Source organism: Lactuca virosa, chromosome 9, assembly GCF_052849685.1.
Source record: "Lactuca virosa cultivar CGN04683 chromosome 9, Lactuca_virosa_CGN04683_v6, whole genome shotgun sequence".
NCBI classification, from domain to species: domain Eukaryota; kingdom Viridiplantae; phylum Streptophyta; class Magnoliopsida; order Asterales; family Asteraceae; genus Lactuca; species Lactuca virosa.
In genome coordinates this window covers 274,154,323-274,176,049 of record NC_136434.1, presented here as the reverse complement: position 1 = coordinate 274,176,049, position 21,727 = coordinate 274,154,323, and positions in this window count along the sequence as shown.

Below are 21,727 nucleotides of genomic sequence, written 5' to 3'. Positions count from 1 at the left end.
TTCTCGAAGCCGTAGCTTCTCTGGTTAACTCTGGAAGCTTTATGGCATTTCCTGATTCGTATTTTGTTTTTGGTAGTTTCTCGGATGAATTCCAGATCAGCGAGGGTGCTGTGTGGAAATTGGATCTCTAGCTAGTTGCGTATTGCCTACTTTAGTCCAGTGCAGATAGAATATGCACTTGTGACCACAGAAGGTTTCGAATGGAGCAACTTGAATGCTAGCGTGTTAAAGGACTCGACTAATTGGTAAATGGATATCCCATTCTTTACCATAGCCGATCCCATAGAATCATGACTACTCTGGTTCCTAGAGGTTTTTGAGTGACGGCCTGAACTGGGAGATGATTCTATTATCTCAGTGGAGATAACATATATTGGCATACCGTGCACTCACACATTCTAGTTATCTTCTCTACTTGCCAAATTTTCAGGTTTCAAGGCTTCCTGTTGAGCCTCCTTACTTTGTGTGGAGAGATTTGAATTGGTTATCATACTCCATGATTGGCACTATGACCTGGGTACTCTTTCTGACTTAAGGTGTCAGCTACTATATTGGCTTTGTCGAGATGATAACGAATTTCAAATTAGTAGTCATTTAGTAGCTCGACCCATCGTCGTGGTCTCATGTTAAATTCCACCTGGTAGAACACATGATGGAGACTTTTGCTCCGAAGTTCATGATCAGACTCATACTTGGCTCATCCACCATAACCTCGTGTATACAAGTCGTATATAATTTAGATTTCACAAAACATTCGGATGGGTGACTCTGCCCCAGGTCCACAACCAAACAAGGAACAGTAGATAGGGCGGAATCACACATCCTTAATCATGTTAAGTCTAACTTATATACCATTCTCGTGTATACACTTCGCAACGATAGATTAACTTAATGAGTTCTTAGTCTCTATTCTTGAACTTGACCTGCGGTAGAATGATTTTCCTATGAGATCTATTGAGGTACTTCAGTAGTTACTGACTTCTATGACTACTTCGGTGCTTTTCGTTTGAAGTTTCCTGTCTACTGAGTAGGCTAGAATGGCGTGGTACTCTTCGCATGGGTACTTCTGAAGTTTTGAAACGAGAGACAACCTAAGGGTTTTGTGTTATGGATTGAAAAAATTTCATCTTACGGCTGATTAAGGAAAAAGTTCTCTTATACAGCATAAGAATTTTCACATGGTAAGGGCCAGGCCAAACCATGTCGAATGAGGATGTCAGAATTTTCTCGACAAAATAGATATTAAGTTGTTCTGGGACGAATGATTACTAGGGTGATATCTTATGTACCTAAGTTTTATGCGCTTCTGGTTTTATTCTGATATTATCACTACGAACCCATTTTAATTCGAAATTGGCGGGTACTACCAATACGAGGGTTCTGATAATTTGAAATTATGAACCTTCATGAAATGATCCTTACTAGGTCTCTCTATAATCTCTTGGTGTATACAAGTCATGTATAATTAAGATTAGTAAGACTTTTGACAGAGCAACCCTGCCCTAAATCCACAACCAAACAAGGAACATGAAATGAGGCGGGATTACTCACTCTAAGTCTACAAATCTTAATTATAAATGACCCTTATGTGTACACTAAGTCATCATAGCTTACCTGTTAGGGTTTCAAATTTTATATAAGTGTTATGATTTAATTTGAACAGAAGAGTAATCATAATTATAGATAGTTATCGGGGTTTGGAAGCGTACCAAAATATAGAAGGGTTCTTTGATGCTTTCCCATGTATTGGGATCAAAATCCTCCTGCTCCCCCGTCGTTCTTCTCTGTTGGACAATCCCTCTTGTAATGTCCTATTTCACCACAAAGGTGGCATATGGGAATGGTTCCAACATCGGTAGTTGAAGTGATGAACTCAACCGGAGTTCTATAGATGTGGGCGGTATGCCCCTTCATGTTGCATCTATTGCACTGCAGCTCTCAACAAACTCCATGATGATGGTAGTTGCACTTGCTGCAGTGTGGGAGGTTTCCTAAGTTCGGCTTGGTAGGTGCTAGAATAACAGGGCTGATGGGGGTATTGACTGCCCCAGTTCGTTGCCCTCTGTTAGGTTCTTGAGTTGAACAACTCACTTTCGTCTTCTCGAACTTTCGTTTAAGGATATTAGGCTTAAGGTTCGAGGTGTTCTTACAAGTAGGTGCTTGTGGCTGTACTTGGCCATTACCACGATCGGGGTTACCGATAGCATTACTACTAACATTTGCATTGTTAGCATTAAGGTGTGCCATGACAGCTGCTACAGCTGCTGTGACCGCAGCTTGAAACGTAGTCGTATCTATCTGAAGGATTGGTGTTTCGCTGGTGGGTAGGTTACACTTCTTTGGAGGCATGATTCTATTACATGATAAGAAAATGAGCTCGTGAGCGACTATCTTGTTTTTAGATGTATTCTAACCATTTGTATCTATGTATTAATCTTTTGTTTTGTTATATTGTTTTGTTTTGTTATATTGTTCTCAATGATTCGACCTGCATCCCTATGATGCAGTCCTGGTAAGGAACAGAGTTAAATTTCTAGAATGGTTAGGAACCGAGTATCATCTGAACTAAGTTACCTTCGTTTGGTGGATATCGTATCCCAATTTTCGAAAATATTCGAAAACAATTCATAATAGTGTCTACATAAAATAGACTTATGAATTTGAGAAGTAATCATTATCAATTAAGATTCCATGATCTGATTTATTGTTATTAGTCGTGACAGGAAAAGAGGATAAGCTCCAAACCTAATGTGAGTAATGAAATCACTAACTCACTAGGTTGAACCGATTTACTAGTTATTACTTAGATGAAAAGGTGCTCGAACACTTCATGTGAATCATGCGTGGTTTTGCTTTGTTCTCTGTTCTATTCTGAGTGGTAATGATTTGTTTCCTCCTGGTATCTATAGGGTGTCCTTCTCCTCTGTAGGTATATTGAATTCCCAGGTTGTCTTACTTCCGATTCTGACACTGATCCTCATTACTTCGTAATGAAGATTCTGAATCTTGGAAGTTCATGCGAATCTCTCATTAGTGTCCTTAGGAGGGTAAAGGCACTAAATGATTTCTATAGTTTATGTACTTCTCATCTGTTTCTTTTTCGGAATTCTCTTAATGAAATTCTGTTGGATCCTCCTTGACTCTTCTATTGATTGCTGGAGTAACTATGTTTATCTAACGGGTTTATACGAGAATGGGAATGTCTAAAGAATCTATGAGAAAATTTGAATTTTTTACGAAGGTGATCCTTCCTGGTCCTCCTATAATCACATGGTGTGTACCGATTATATATAATCCAGATCAAATAGACCTTTGAATAAGTAATCCTACTCTAAAACCACATCCAAACAAGGAAAAGGAAACAGAGTGAAAATGACATATTCTAAGTCTATAAAATTTCGGCTATATATAACCTTAACGTATCCATTTAGTAATTATAGACTTATCAGAAAAGATCTTTTTAACATTTCCCCAAAGGTATGTAACATACCTCCATATTATTTTAGTTATGAGTTTGATTCTTGGACTTCTAGATATAAGAACTTGACAAGTTTTCAGTTTTCTTGTTATAGCATCCTAAAATACTCCCATAGTATTTTAGTCTTTATGTTTGGTTCTAGAATTCTTCTGATACTTAGGTAGGTTTTAGACCAGTTGCAACACTACAATCACTCCCCAAACACGTGTTGGTCATATCCCGGATGAATATAGTTGATCAGGCTATATTGATCCCAGATATGATTACGTCACTGTCTAGGTTTAACTGCAATGTCCAACATCCAAATACTTTTGTTTTGTTCTTCTTGTGATACTTATTCTAGTATATATACTCTGCATGTACTTATACTTTTATAAAATAGTGTTATATTTTTAAAGTATAACTCTTGGTCAGAGTGTTTTTATCCCAATGGCTTTATAGTTGTATATCTTTTATGACTAATATACTGAGTTCACTATAAACACTGCTCTGATACCAATCTGTCGCACCCCCAAACCAGAATGGCGGAAACATTCGGGGGCGGAGGACTTTAGGTAAGTATCACAACACATGCAATATAGTAATCAAAGTACAAACAACCATTGTATTAATAAGTATAAGTTTTACATAAGTGTTAAAACATTACATATTCAAACACTAAAGTAGGTACAACAGAAGACAAGAGTCGCGGTATGGTACTAGGTAGTCTTCTCAAAAGCTTCGGGAGTGTACCTGTCTACTGGATTTCTGAGAATACAAGTTATTTGGAAAGAGTAGATCAACATTTAAGCTGGTGAGTTCATAAGTATTTTAGTTCTGTTAAGTATACCCTAAGTTCTTTGAATAAGTTCACTGGTTTCTCCAGGAAATCCTATATCTCCTGAGATGATTAACTGATAACCTCAATAGTTTCCCTCTGTAATTACCTAGTTTATACTGATTATACATAACACAATATCGAATGGACAGTTTAATGGGTGTATCTGCCCTAAGCCCACAACCAAACAAGGAACAGGAAGTAAGGCGAAGTCACACATTTCAATGTCAATCGGACATTACTTATGTACAACTCTGATGAAATAACTAAGGAATTATAGAATTAACCACAAAAGGTCTTTTATGTTATACTAGTTTACGAAGATTGAATGACTAAGTTTCATTTGATAAGTGGCTTAATCCCATAAACCGTTTCCTTTGTATAATTGGTTTAATCCCATCAACCGTTTCATTTGTAAAAGTGGTTTAATCCCATAAACCATTTCATTTGTAAAAGTATTCTTAGTTATATATGTTCTATAGTAAAAACCTTGGTATTAATCCTGGAGAGTATTGTATTATCCATAATACTGCCTTGTTGTTTTAAATGTTCAAAACCAGAAGTACAATACTTGGTTTCATGATACGTAGCTTTTACTGTAAGTAAAAACTACTGAAGGTATATCTGGTCGGAATGTAATTAACTTTTCTTACTGTTATAAGAGAAGTATATTACTTTGCAATTCACTCGTTGTTTTATCCATGTAAGTCCTATTAACCATACTAATATGACTGATATGCATGCAGCGACATTCTTCAGGCGTCGGAACTGGAATGATATTTGATACACTAGGCCTGCCGGCCAAACTGTAGCGAACAATAGAGGTGCGGGATTGTCAGTCCCATATAGATCTATACACAAATTCACGCTCTCCCTACAAGAGATTCTGGCTAATAGTTCAGGACTTAAAAGGCCGTACTTAGATAAGTACACCGTGAAGGGTCTCACAAATTTATTGTTTCAACGAGATTTACGATGTATTATTAGTACCCTGTGAATGCTAACTCTGGTACTTTGTATCGTACCCTTGGTTAATGCAAACCCGGTATAATGTATTATTACCTCGTGTTTGCTAACTCGGGTACTCTGTATAGTACCTTTGCTAATGCAAACCTGGCAGAATGTATTATTACCTCATGTTTGCTAACTCGGGTACTCTGTATAGTACCTTTGCTAATGCAAACCCGGCAGGATGTATTATTACCTCGTGTTTCCTAACTCGGGTACTCTGTATAGTACCTTTCCTAATGCAAACCCGACATTACCTCATGTTTGCTAACTCTGGTACTCTTTATAGTACCTTTGCTAATGCAAACCCGGTATGATGTATCTTTACTTCTTTAATATGTTATTCGTATATTAAAGGTATTATACATATCTTGTTATAGTTGAATGTATTTTGGTAATTTCTTTGGAAAGTATACAGTCGTGAATCATACTTGTATCTTTAGTTTTGAATCATAATTTATACTATTATAATTTATATGTTCTAACTGATTAGCATGGTTTCTCATGGATGAACACTTTTGCTCAGCCTGATACAAAGGTGATGATACCAAAAGGAGTAACCTTTTGTACTCATATATGTATAATATATATATATATATATATATATATATATATATATATATATATATATATATATATATATATATAATTAAGAAGGAAACGACATTCGGACAAATAATACAACCCTAATTCCACATCCAAACAAAGAAAATGCTATAAGGTAATTCATTAGTCCTAAGCCCTTCAAATCTTATTTATATATTTATACATTTAAAAACATGATTTTGGCATTTATACTTTGAAATAGCTTATAAAACATTTTTCAAAGAATTTAACAGAGTTTACATGACTTTTAAGATTTAACATGGTTTTAAGTTATTTTGGAAGTATTTGATAATTCTTAAAAGCATACGGAAACTTTTTGTGTGATTATTATCACATAAAGTTATTAACACAATTTATTATTGTGTTATACTTGTATTCCCCCCCTAAAAAACATTTAAAAACCATACCGGGGCCTTGGGGGTCGTGAGAAAGTTTCCTCGAAAAGAGTTTGTTTGACGAAAAACCGGCTCAAACCGGGCAGAGTTTCGACAGGAGAGAGGATAACTTCTCGAGAATTCTGGGGCTCAGGGGCTTGCTTTGGGCTTTAGACACGATACCGGGGCCTTGGGGTCGTCAGAAAGTTGACGGGGTTAAAATGTGAATTTTGGGAAGTTTTGGGGTGAAAAACCCTTCTTAGCCGAGGAGTCTCGCAGCCTTTATATAGGGGTGCGAGGGTGCGGTCTGAGAAGGTGAGTCAACAGCTACCTGGCGAGGGCGAGGAGTCAGCAGGACACGCGTCGGACATGCGAAGTGTACATGTGCGAGGTTCGGACCCGGTGGCGAGGCGGTGGCTTCGGTTCGGACAGGTGGGGGCTTCGGATTTGACCAACCTTTGGTCCAATGGGAGGATGCCACGATGCGAGGGGGTGTCCGAGGAGCATCCGCGGGGTGTCTCCTGCGAGGCTGTCCGAATACGAGTGGACCGTAGACTTGGTCCAATCAGAAGACGACACGCGAAGCTTGGTCCTATCAGGAGGTGCCACGTGGAGGCCTCGCATGCGAGAGATGATGTGTCCGAGGTGACTCATGCGAAATTTCCCGGTTTTCAACATTTTCTTGATTTTTGTGCAAAAACTTACGAAAATCATAACTTTCGCATACGAGCTCCGTTTTTGGCGTTCTTTATGTGCACGCGTAGGTAAAATCATACTCTATGACTTTCGTTTAGACTTCGTCGGCTAATTTTGACTTTATTTTTAATATTATTATTTTAAACAGACTGGGACGGGAATCCGTTAAAAATTCATACTTCTTCATCCGACGTCCGTTTTCGTCTGTCTTTTTACCGTTGTGGTACTTTTGACGAGACCTTTGATTCTCGCTTAAGTTGCGTCGGCTAAATATCGATCGATTTATATTTCGAATCTTTAGCTGTCTACTGCTAAACCGAAACTTCGAAAAATCATAACTTCCTCATACGAAGTCAGATTCTGACGTTCTTTTTATGAACGTTCTCGGTTTAACATATTCTACAACTTTCATTTAGATTGTTAAGGCTAAAAATCTTTTTATCGAAAATTCGCTTTTTACACCGAACAGTGTTTTGCCGGTTTTATCGCGGATTTTCGATTGGTCATAACTTCTTCGTTATAACTCGGATTTCAGTGTTCATTATGTTTTTGGAAACCTTGTTACAAACTCTACCACTTGCTTCATCCCAATTACGATTATTGATCAATTTATTTTTGACCAAAATTTGACTGGTGTCACACCTGCTCTGGATGCAGCTATTTGGGCTGCCAAGTCTGTTGAGGAGATGATCAAGTGGAGGACCGCCAGCAAGGTTGAAGTTGGCGAAAAGAGAAAGTTTGAAGGAACTTCAGGTTCCAACAAGAAAAGTAAATTTTCGAAGTCTAATTCGAAGAAGTTTGGAGGAAGAAGAAGAGACGAAGGGAAATGGTGTGAAAAGTGTCAGCAAAAGCACTCTGGGAAGTGTAGTGAGGAGGTGACCTGCTACAAATGTGGAAAACTGGGAATTATGCCAACGAGTGTCCGTCCAACAAGAGGATGTACTTTGGATGTAACGAAGAAGGGCACATTTTGAAAGACTGTCCGAAAAAGGAGGCAGTAAAACCCAACATTCCACCAAAACCGAAGGCGAGAGCCTTTCAGATGACACTTGAAGCTGCGAAAGATGAAGCTGATGTCGCTTCAGGTACCTTTCTCGTAAACAAATTGTCTGCCCAAATTTTATTTGATTCTAGAGCCAACTACTCCTTTATTTCGCATGAATTTGGTAGAAAACTAGCTTGTACTGTCTATAGACTAGATAATGCTTTATTAGTCGAAGTTGCCAGTGGCAAGTTTGTACCTGTTAGCCATCTTATGAAAAACATCTTCATTAACTTGAATGGGAATAAGTTCCACGAGGAATTATTGCCTATCGAACTAAATGGTTTCGACATCGTGCTGGGAATGGATTGGCTTAGCGCCAATGATGCCGAAATATTGTGCAAGAAGAAGATAGTAAAAGTAAACCCACCAGGGAAAGAGTCATTTATGGTGTATGGGGACAAACGCAGAGTAAATTCTGGAATCATTTCTCTAATGAAAGCTAGAAAATGTTTGGTCAAAGGATGTACATCATATTTGGCATTCGTGATTGATGCAAAGAAGGAGAAAAAGGAGATGCAGAGCATTCCTGTGGTGTGTGATTATCCGGAAGTATTTGCCGAAGATCTTCCTGGATTACCGCCTGATCGACAAGTAGAATTCTGTATCGACTTGTTTCCAGGAACCACGCCACTAGCGAAAGCACCGTACCGATTAGCACCAACGGAGATGAAGGAGCTGATGATGCAACTTCAGGAGTTATTGGACAAAGGTTTCATTAGACCTACTTCATCACCCTGGGGAGCTCCGATGTTATTCATAAAGAAAAAGGACGGGAGTATGAGGATGTGCATTGATTACAGAGAGCTGAATAAGGCAACGATAAAGAATATATATACATTGCCAAGGATTAATGACATGTTCGATCAACTACAAGGTTCAAGCTATTTTTCGAAGATCGACCTAAGGTCAGGATATCATCAGCTGAAGGTGAGAGAGCAGGATATCTAGAAGACTACATTCAGAACACGATATGGGCACTACGAGTTTTTGTTTATGTCGTTTCGACTAACCAATGCTCCAGCAGCATTCATGGATTTAATGAACAGGTTTTGTAAACCGTTCCTTGATAAACCTGTGATAGTGTTCATAGATGACATTTTGATTACTCGAAAAGCCAAAAGGAGCATAGCAGACACTTGCGAGAAGTGTTGGAAGTCTTGAAGAAGGAGAAGTTGTATGCCACGTTCTCCAAATGTGATTTTTGGATTCGAGAAGTCCAATTCTTGGGTCACGTGGTCAACCAAGAAGGGATAATGGTTGATCCAGCGAAGATTGAAGCTGTGATGAAGTGGGAACAACCGAAACGTCCCATGGAGATCTGAAGCTTTCTGGGATTAGCCGGTTATTACCAAAGGTTTATCGAAGGCTTTTCTTCGATCGCTACTCCATTAACAGCTTTGACCCACAAAGGAGCTACTTATACTTGGAGTGATAAGCACAAAGAACCATTCAAGTTGCTAAAGAAGAAGCTATGTGAAGCATTGATTCTTTCTTTACCCGATGGAGTTGAGGACTTCGCTGTCTATAGCGATGCGTCTGGGGTTGGGTTGGGTTGTGTTTTGATCCAAAGAGAAAATGTGATAGCATATGTGTCTCGACAGCTGAAAGAGCATGAAAAGAACTATCCCACTTATGATCTGGAGTTGGCAGCGGTAGTATTTGCTCTAAAAATATGGAGGCATTACCTCTATGGCACGAAGTGCAAACTTTTCACTGATCATAAGAGTCTCCAATATCTCTTTAATCGGAAAGAATTGAATATGAGGCAAAGACGTTGGCTAGAGTTACTTAAGGACTATGACTGTGAGATACTTTACCACCCCGGTAAAGCCAATGTTGTTGCTGATGCTCTCAGTCGGAAAGTCAATATTGAAAGAAAAAGGCCAAGAGCATTGATAATAGAAGTTGTCTCGACAATTGTGGAGAGTATAAAGAAATCTCAAGAAGAACCTTCTAAAAAGAATGACCAAAAGGGAGAACGTTTGGGCAAAACGTTAGTGTTCGGTATAAACAGTCATAGACTGAAGGTATTCCAAGATTGAATTTGGGTGCCTAAATCAGGAGGAATAAGAGATCTTCTGATGGAAGAAGCTCACAAAACCATGTACTCGATTCATCCCGGTGGCACTAAAATGTATAGGGACCTAAAACCCTACTACTGGTGGCCGACGATGAAGCTTGATATCGCAAAGTATGTGGCCGAGTGTGTGACATGTGCTAGATTTAAGGCACAACATCAGAAACCATAAGGGAGTTTAGAACCTTTACCTGTACCTATGGGTAAATAGGAAGACATCGTTATGGATTTTGTCACTAAACTACCCCAGAACAAAGAATGGTCACGACATGATTTGGGTAGTCGTTGATCGCTTCACTAAGAGTGTGCACTTCATAGCAGCCAATGAGAAATGGTCTATGGATAAGCTTGCGAATTCTTATGTGAAGGAAATTGTGAGGCTTCACGGTGTTCCATTAACGATTGTATCGGATCGTGACAGCCGTTTCACCTCAAAGTTTTGGAAAAGTCTACAAGAGGAATTGGGTACCAAGTTGTGTTTGAGTACAGCTTACCATCCACAGACTGATGGTCAGAGCGAAAGGATGATACAAACACTTGAAGATATGCTGAGAGCATGTACCCTGGAATTTCAAGGCAACTGGGACGAACATTTTCCTTTGGTAGAATTTTCCTACAATAATAGTTTCCACTCGAGCATTAAGATGGCACCTTATCAAGCTTTGTACGGACAGAAGTGTCGTACGCCGTCTTGTTGGCTTGAGGCTGGGGAAAAACAGTTTATGGGACCCGTGATAGTCCATCAGACTACTGAAAAGCTGAAAATAATTAGGGAGAGAATGTTAGCGGCTCGGGATCATCAAAAGAGCTATGTTGACAAAAAGCAAAGACCGATGACATTTGAAGTTGGGGATTCGGTTTTGCTTAAAGTCTCACCATGGAAGGGACTTATAAGATTTGGTAAAAGGGGGAAGTTAAGTCCAAGATTTATTGGGCCGTTTAAAGTTCTTTAGAGGATTGGGAACCAAGCTTACAAGCTCGAATTGCCCGAAGAACTGAATGGAATTCATAACACTTTCCATGTGTGTTATCTGAGGAAGTTCACGGGAGAAGTTCCCAACATAATTCCAATTTCTGAGTTAAGGATTCACAAAAACAAAAGGTTAATTGAAGAACGAGAGGCAATCTTTGATCGTAAGACTAAGAAGTTGCGACGCAAGATGGTCGAATTAGTGCTTGTCCATTGGAAACATACGAATGGGTCAAATCTCACCTGGGAAACGGAGAGTGACATATTGAGTCGCTATCCACATTTGTTTGTTGATGTGTGATTCCGGGGACGGAATCATCCTAAGGGGGAGAGAATTGTAACGCCCGTGTTTCTCGGCTAGGCACTAATGATGATGTAATATTCTAGGTTAACCTTTGTAGCCCGTTTTGAAATAATAAAAATGTATTATTTGAGTATTATGTGTTTCATTCTTATTTGTTGTGATTTAAATGAATCAAAGAATAAATATGAGTGTTAAAATAAAATATTAGATAAGTCCAATATCTATACTCAAAGAGGTAGTGGTCGCGACAAGGATTCTGCATATATAAAGAATGTCAAAATCCGAGTTATAATGAAGAAGTTATGACCTGTCGAAGTTTCGCGATAGAACCGGTACGACACTGCGTGACGTAAATAGTGAATTTACGATAGAGTGATATTTAGCCATATTGATCTAAACGAAAGTCGTAGAATACGTTAAACCGAGAGTGTGCATAAAAAGAACGTCTAAATCTGACTTCGTATGAGGAAATTATGATTTTTCTAAGTTTCGACTTAGCGGTATGCAGCCCAAAGTTCGAATATGAGATCGAGTGATTTCTAGCTGAAACAATCTAAACGAGAATCGAAGATCTCATCGATAGTAGCGCAATGGAAGAAAGACAGACGAAAACGGACGTCAGATGAAGGAGTTATGAATTTTTAACGGTGTTTTCCTGTCCCGGCCTACTAAAAATAATATAATAAAAATAAATCGAAATTAGCCGGCGGAGTCTAAACGAAAGTTGTAGAGCTTAATCTCACCTACGTGTGGATATAAAGAACGTCAAAAACGGAGCTCGTATGCGAGAGATATGGATTTCTGAAGTTCGGGGCACAAACTTCCACCACTATCAAAGTTCACGACGTGAACAGGTGATTGACACCTTCCAGAGCAAGTGGACTGATGACGAACTCCGTGACCTGAGCCGGACCAAACTCACGACGTGAATCCAGAAATTTTGCCCTATAAATAGAAACCGAAGGTCAGCCGAATATGGTTGCTAATTCATCACTCCCTCACTCTTTATATCCTCTCTAGCCATCTTTTTACCCCCCCCCCCCCTGAAGTCTCGGTATCATCCTGACACCCGAAGCGAGTCCCGAAGCTCCAAAGATCCCGAGAAAAAGAGTTTCGAGCCGAAGCTCTGCCCGCGAGAAGCCCGGTTTTTTTAGAAAACATCCCAGTTTCGTCGAAGAATATAACTTTAAGAGTCGTAGTGTTGTCCGAGCATCGTCTTATCAAGTGAGTGCATAGTCCCTTTCATAAATACGATTTTAATACAAGTATTGTTTAAATGTATTAAATATAGGTTTTGTGTGAGTGTATATTCATTTTCTTCTAACACATAGCTACGAAGTATTCTCTATAAAATACGTGATATGTGTGTATATATGTATGTATATATATATATATATATATATATATATATATATATATATATATATATATATATATATATATATATATATATATATATATTATTTGTTTATTTGAGATAAGTGTTGAATGAATGTTTCATACAGGTTTTAAGTTATATATGTATTTTTATCTACAATTATGTTGGGTGAAACATGGGTAGATAGTGGATGTCTGATTAAATAAAATGATGAGAGGCCTCGATGTTGTTGCTGATTCAGTCATCTAGCGGAGTTTAGATGACGACCACGGACTCTTCTAGACAGTCTGGTGGAACGATGGCAGGCTCGCCACCTGTAAGTGTTATTGAACTTGGGTGCTCAATTGTTGTACTCCATCCCCCACATGGTTTCCTTGTTTGACATATATTGCTGAGGAACCCCCGAAGCATGTGTTGTCGCTCCGATGAAAAATCCTTAGACTAGGTCCCTTGTGATAGTTGTTTTAGGGACGTAATAACGGGAATGGGTAATTGGGTTATTGTTGATTGATGAAATTAATATAATTATTTATTATGGGTTGAAATCCATATATGCTCACCAGGCTGCCAAGCCTGGCCCACTCAGTTTTCTTTGTATTACAGGTAGTGGCGCGAGAGCATAAGTTGGATGACTTATCAAGATATTTTGATTATAGGCCTGTAGTTATAAATAACGGTTGTAAAGCTTATAATGTGCCGTTTATGCTTTTGGTCTGTATCGGAACATGACATCCTGAGTTTTGTTATATAATGAAAATACATTTCTTTAAGAAATGCTTTGGTAAATCTTATTTTATCATATTTTGTTTTGGGAACAAATTCTGCAACTCTTTTAATCAAAGGATTACTCTGAAATTATTTTAAAAGCATAAATTAGATCGGTCTTTTCTGGCTGTGAAATTGGGGATGTCACAAATATCATTTTATTATTTAGGTGTTATGATTAGAACTATCTATTTAATGAAAGCTTATAGATTTATTTCATAAAGAACATTATGGTGAAATATTTTTTAACACATAATACATTGTTTTACAACATGAATGTGAACATCCACTAAACGATACGTAAATCTAGATTTATTCATAAATTTACAACTGTTACACGTCCTTATAAGAATAGGTACAAAACATATATTGTTCAAATACAAACTATAACATCACTTGTTATATCTTCAACACGAAATACATTCATTTGTAATCAGTTGATTATTTCTTCCAATCATCAGCACATAATATCAATTATTAGTGTCACCTAAAGTATAACATAATCAAGTGAATGATGGAAAAAATAAATAGTTATATCATATAGATATCTGAAGTCTTGCCCAAGTCAGACTTCTTAAGCTCAATGAGACTAGAGAATTCGTTCCTCTTTCAATTTCCAGTTTCTTCCACAATAGAAACAACATTAATCATTTGGATCCTTTCTTGATTTCTAGGATTATGTTGTATTTCCCTTAACTGAACTATAGGTCTGTTAAAGTACACAATCTCTTAGATTTCCTTTATTCAATGTTTGAACATATCTGAAACTTATTCAACTGTTCATAATGAATATCTACATCACTTGATGAGACATCTGATATGTTTCATAATTATCTAAGACTTTCTGCAAGTCAACGTTACTTACTCCAGTATGATGTGAAACATATTAATATCATCACAATAACACTTCCATCAAAGTATCATGAGCAGACTGACTGGCTTATAGAGGTTGCTCACGTGTGGGATATCTCACTATATATAATTTCTATTTATCTTTAAGGTAGAACTTGAAGGTATTATACCAATTATAGAAATTATAACCATCAAATGTTATTGGCTCTTGAAACTCAACAAGAGAAAGAATTTGTAGGGTGTAAAAGTATTAGCAGTTATTAACAGAATTTAACAAAGATTTATTTAGTATTTTAAAATTAAGTTTTTAAAAATTAATAACTTTAATTGTTTCTTAAAACATTAATTTATTAAATTCTAGGATCCAAGTAACAAAACAAGTAAATGGTTAGATGACCTTTATCGCATCCACTTAATCAAACTCGGTAGGCATCGATTACCAATTACATAAGATATTTAAATCCTAGGTAATGGGATCCTAAACAAATATTTCTAATCTTGGCACGTTTGATCCCATCTATGCCTCAGACTTCTTATTCCTAGGTGACCTTTATCACACAAGATTTTGATCAAGTCATCCTACTTTAAACAACTTCTAGTATTGCAACTAACTAGTAACAAGGTGACCCTTTAGTCACTAGAAACTACAAAAATAACCTGAACATCATAATATAGTCCTAGTGACCAGGTGACCTTGTGCCTACTAAGACCATACATATGATATTGAGTGTTCTTCAAATGGACAACAATGACTTGCATTTTAGAAAAGGTTTTATATATGTTTTACAATTATAGTTATAAAAACATGGTCTCATGAATATTGCATGCATCCAACAATTCATGTACCCTTTTGTAAAAATCATATTACTTATGATAAGTTTCTTTGGGTACCAAATAAAACTAAATTTTATTTTCCATTAGCCGCGATCAATTATAAACTAAAATCAGATATTTTAAAGTGTAGTCGTAGAGCGGTTTTAAGAACCGGTAATGGTCTTAATAAAACTTCATTTTATACTTAAGACTTGGTGTTTTGCATGAGTTCTAAAATCATAATTTTAAATCTCCTTTTAACCATCAAAAACTTATGACTTCATTAATTTGTAGAATAATTCATTTTATTTTATAAAGTCAATTTTATGCATCTTATGATAAAAGACATATTTTGATAAACCAAAACTTGGGTGATGATACTGTTGGATCTATATGCCCAAGAATCATTATGGAGTGATATTGCTAATAATATATTATCCTATAGGGTCACACATTTATCAAGTTGGCACATTTTGTATATTTATTATTAATATGATTATTAATAAATAAAAGCAGATCTTTTATTTTAATTAGGGAATAATTATTGTTTTATGAAAATAATAAGTATAAGATAGTATTACTAGTTATTTCTTTCGTATGGTATGAATTAATAAGGCATGCACAACATTTTGGACTAGTTAGATTCTTTTGTCTTTTACCTAAAGACAAAGTTTATATTTTATAAACTTGGAGTTTATAAAAACTAAAGAAACCCCTTCTTTTAAGAGGGTATGGCCGAAATTAATAAACAAATTGGGAGGTTGCTTTTCAACCTTCATGCTTTGTATCCCATGCTTCTAAAGGCTAGCCATCACTTTAGAGTATTTTATGGTTAGGCCTTACTTTTCATGTGCTATATAAGAGATGCATGAGGCTTGCATTTTTGCAAGTGTGAAACACTTCTTTCTTCCCTTCTTTCTCTCTAAATCCGTAAGCATGAAGAAGCTCTTTTCTTTTGAAGTTTGGTGCTTTGCTTTGGTGTTTAGAAGACCTCTTGAGTTGTTCCCTTTAGTGTTTAATTGAGTTAAGCACTTAAAGACTTAAGACACTCAAGAATATAAGATGGACTTTTGTGTTGTTGTGTATAAACAAGCCATTTGGACTTTTGTGTTGTGTTTGGTTGACATTTGTTTATTCATAAGATGTAATAGATAAATATGTAATTTTTTATTTGTTGATTTGTTGTAATAAATAAGTTAGACTGATTTTATTTATTTTATATCTAACAAGATGAAGAAATTACCATTTTGAAGATGACTTAACTACTTAAGACTGTAATCCTAACCATGAGCTTCTACTCTTGGTTTTGGGCTTAATTATAGTCTTAATGGTTTAAGTGTTCTAACATTCACAACATGAAGACTTGAAGACCTTTTGCAAGCAAGAGTTGTCTTGGCAAGTGGGAGGTTGAATACTTTTTTAAGTGTCCCTTAAGTCCTTTAGGAAAGACTTAATAATTCTTATGATGGCTCACAAAAATTATTACTAGACATGGCATGGTTTATACACATTATAATGCATGCTTGTGATGTTTATTTTATGTTAAATACATGTTATGTTTTATGTATGAAAATGGTTTTTACATGTCAAATAACATTTTTTATAATATAATATCACTTGGAGTTTGAGTAAAAATATTTAAAAGATAACATAAGATGCTTATAAATGGATATTTATAAAAACATTTTACCGGTTACCGGTTTACCGGTTAAAACTCAATTTTGTTGAAAATAGTTTTATTGTAAAACTTATAAATACCCAACTTTAAAATGTTTAAAATGGTTTAAAATATGTTTAAACTTTATATAAACTCCATGTCTTTAAAATGAATAAGGAGTTTTTATTAAAAAGACTAAAACGGTTTATAGCGTTATAACGGAAAATAATAAAACTAGTGATTATTTTTTTGCGTCGAAACTTAATATATGATATTGGTGTTTTAAACATAATGCAACATGTTGATATTATGTTTTATGAATGCTAAATGAGATTTAAGAGATAAGTATCATCACTCAAGTTTTGGTTATATCAAAATATGACTTTTATCATAAGATGCATAAAATTGAATTTATAAAATAAAAAGAGTTTATTCTATAAATTCATGAAGTCATAAGTTTTTGATCGTTAAAAGAAGATTTAAAATAGTAATTTTATAACTCATCCAAAACTCCAAGTTTTAAGCATAAAATAAAGTTTTATTAAGACTGTTACCGGTTCTTAAAACCGATCTACAACTAAACTTTAAAATACTGGATTTAGTTTATAATTGATCGGTTAATGGAAAATAAAATACAATTTTATTTGGCACCTAAAGAACCTCATATCAAGTGATATAAATTTTAAAAAAGGGTATATAAATTGTTGGATGCATGCAATATTCATCAGACCATGTTTTTATAAACTATAATTGTAAAACATATATAAACTCATATTTATAAAACTTCAAATCTATGCAATCCATTTAAAATTCACTTGGGATTTTTGTGCAGTTCATATGGATTTTAGGGTCACCTTATTCATTTGAGTTGTCAAAAATAGTCAAGGTGTTTTTGTATCTACTTATGGGATAAAGGTCACCTAACCATTTGTGAATTAGAACGCACATGTTTTTTAAATGGATGATTTGATCAATTTCTTCTGTGACAAAGGTTGCCTAAGCATAAGGGTTTTGAGGCATAGTGGGATAAACATGCCAAGCTAAACAATAGTTGTTTAGGATCCCATAATCTTGGAGTTACAAATCGTATGCAATTGGTAATCGCTGCCTACTGAGTTTGATTAAGTTTATGGGATAAAGGTCGCCTAACCATTTACTTGTTTCGTTACTTGGATCCTAGACTTTAAAAAATTAATGATTTAAGAAACAATAGAAGGTATTAATTTTTAAAAACTAAATATTGAAAATACTAAATGAAACTTTGTTAAATTCTGTTGATAACTGTTAATAATTTTACGCCCTGCAAAACCTCTCTCTTGTTGAGTTTCAAGAGACAGTAACATTTCATGGTTATAATTTATGTAAGTGGTATAATATCTTGAGGTTCTACCTTTTTGATAAATAGAAATTATATGTACTGAAAGATCTCATACCTGAATAACCTCTGCAACCAGTTAGTCTGATCATGATACTTTGATGGAAGTATTATTGTGATGATTTTGATGTGTCTCACATCATACTGAAGAAATTAACCTTGACTTGCAGGAAGTCTTGGATAATGATGAAACATATCAGATGTCTCATCAAGTAAAGTAGATATTCAATCAGAACACTATAAATAGCTTCAAGTTTGTTCAAGAATTGAATAAAAGGAAGTCTAAGAGATTATGCACTCACATAGACTTATAGTTCAGTTAATGGAAATACAGCATAAACCCAGAAATCAAGAAAGGACCAAATGATTAGTGTTGTTTCTATTGTGGAAGAAACCAGACACCAAAAGAGGAATTGCTCCTCTAATCTCATCGAGCTGAAGAAGTCTGACTAGGACAAGACCTCATACATCTATATGATAGAACTATTTATTTTTCCATCATTCACTTAAGTATGTTATACACTAATAATTGATATTATGTGCTGATGATTGGATGAAATAATCAACTGATTACAGACGAAGGATATTTCGTGCTGAAGATATAACAAGTGTTGTTATAGTCTTTATTTAAATAATAGATGTTTTGTACCTATTTTTATAGGGACATGTAACAGTTGTAACTTTATGAATAAATCTAGATTTACTTATCATTTAATGGATGTTCACAATCCTATTTTGAAACAATTTATTCTGTGTTAAAGAATATTTTTTTCATAATGTTATTTATGAAGTAAATCTATAATCTTTCATTAAATTATTAGTTCTAATCATAACACCTATATAATCAAATCATATTTGATTGGAACTTATCTATGTCATAATCATCATGACAATATAAATAAGAAACACATATACCAACTTCAAAAGGATGAAACTTTTGAACCAAAATGAGTTTGATTCATTTGATATATGTGAATCCTATTTATATGGGAAGATGATTCGCAAGTATTTTTATCTATTAGTAGTTAAAGAACAAAAGGCTTGACTAAGAATTATACATAAGTGATGTATGTAATCTTTTCAATCCATGAATAGATTTGGTGATAGATACTTAGTCAATTTCACTAATGACTTTTATTCGTTATTATTGAAACCTTTGATTTTCTCAAATTGTTTCATAGTGAAGATTGAAATACAATGTAATGAGATCATCATTAACCATTCGTTGTGAGAAAGAAAATGAGTTTTGTAAACCAAGTCTTCTTGAAACATCTTAGGAGTTGTGGAACTGATTCACAACTCATTCCGAAAAAAGACACTCACTTGTCATTAGGATGTTTCTTATGGCACAGGATCACCTGGTCACTTGAATCTATCTTTTAATATTCGAGGTAGCCTTCATATTTTCTAGTGGGATAGGGTCACCTGGCCACTAGTTGAATGTCGATAGTACAAGTTTTTAAAGAGGATAAAACATAGACCTTGCAGTATATTATATGATGTTTTAAAAGAACTATTTACTTGATAAATTTTTGGAATTATGCTCACTGCAACAAATATATATTGAACATATATATTTCCAACCAAACAAGTGGATTAGATGCTTATATTAGGCTAAGGATAAAATTGGTTATCCTTATCTAAAAGGTATAGAGTCGTTGAGCTCATGTTAGACAATAAGTTGAACCACTCTAGTATCTACTAATTGCATTTATGTAGAATATCCTAAATGATTGTTTAGGATGAAGTTTCTACTAATCCCACTAATTGTCATTCCATAAGACAAGTTATTAGAATGTTTTTTTCTAAGTGGGAGTTGTATGGAACTTTAAGAACTTAAGAACCATAAGCTAAATGCATCATAGTTTGGAACTATCAAGTTTTCAACTGTCGTTGAATATGTTGAATAGTTGATCAGAATCTAATAAAACACAAAGAGATGCATTCATGTTTGATTATCAAGTATGGGCTTGATTAATCTTCCTCGATATAGTTTGACTATAAAGAGTAGGTGAGTTTTTAAAAGAGAAAACATATATGAATGAAAATCTTTCTAGATTTAAGCTAACATCTCAAAGTACGAATCTTCTTTCTTATAAGATAATTACATAGTGTGATTTCATGACTCTTGTGTTTTCTACAAAGCTAGTGGGAGCGCAATAACATTCCTAATGTTATATGTAGTCGACATATTAATTCATGGAATAAAGTTCTATATAGATAGATCATGGAACTTAAAGGATTAAGTAAAATTGCATTAATTGCCAAGGATCTTAAAAGAGCTTAAGATAAAGGACTCTTAGGGAGTTATCTTGTCAAAAACCACATGACATGACTTTGAGTAAAATCCTAGTGGAAATGTTTTTGAACAAGATAACATGATTATATTCAATATGCTGCTGTAGTTAGAGAAATCATATATGTCATGATTATGCATAACGGCCAAATAAGTCTTATGCTTAGAGCATGTCGAATGATACTAGTATAATCCGAAAACAAGTCATTGTGTGACTTATAGGAATATTCTAAAGTACTTGCGAGAACTAAAGAAATATTCCTAGTCTACGGAGTATTTGAAAGAAAGCTATGTTTAAAGTTCTTAGACATGTGCTAAATTTTCAAATAGATTGAGATGACTCTCTGTCACAATCGGGCGTGTCCTCATTATGAATGAAGAGATAGTTACATGGATAGTGGTTCCATGTAGATTTCAATTACAGTTACACATCATAGTTAGAGTACCTTGTGGTTTGGAGAACCATGTACAAAGATGCTTAATGTATAGTTCATTATGACTATGAGTAATCCCATTACACAAGTATTGGTGCATTCTCAATAGTTTTCTTTATATATGAGTTATATATAAAACTGAAAATGATTGTATTCGCAAAGTTTATACAAATCAAGTTTGTTAAATCTACTTAACAAAGTTGCTTCCTTAGCTAAAGTATGAAAGTCAAGCTGGTGCTATAGGGCATTGTTGATACAAGTAGATGTATTTGATTGAAATTTATTATTTGGCTATTGGAACAGAACAAGCAACATACATTATAATGAATGATATATTGGATATGAGTCTTTCATTAAATAATTTTTGTGTTCTATATTAGCATGTTTAAATCCTTGAATAACTAGGTTATTATAAATGTCTATAGTCGTTCATAGTTGTGGGAGCATCTATGAAGTAAGACTAATATGAGTGGATTAGTGGCTTCTCATGCAGATAAGAATGGCAAAGAGCTTCTACCAACTTCATAAATACTTGATTGGGAGAATAAGTATTGGACTTGACCCGCATGAAAACCACTTTATGGATAGTAGTCAGGAGTGATGTTTTGATCAAGGTTGTATCCTTTTAATCATAGACCTGAGATACATATTTGGGACTTGAAGTGTCGGAATTGTTGTGCTTAGACATGGTTTAACGTTGTTTCGTAAAAAGCAGTCATAAGGGCCATCGTTGGGTATGACATGAACTGAATTGATGGGCGTATGTAGTCAAGATGATCTTT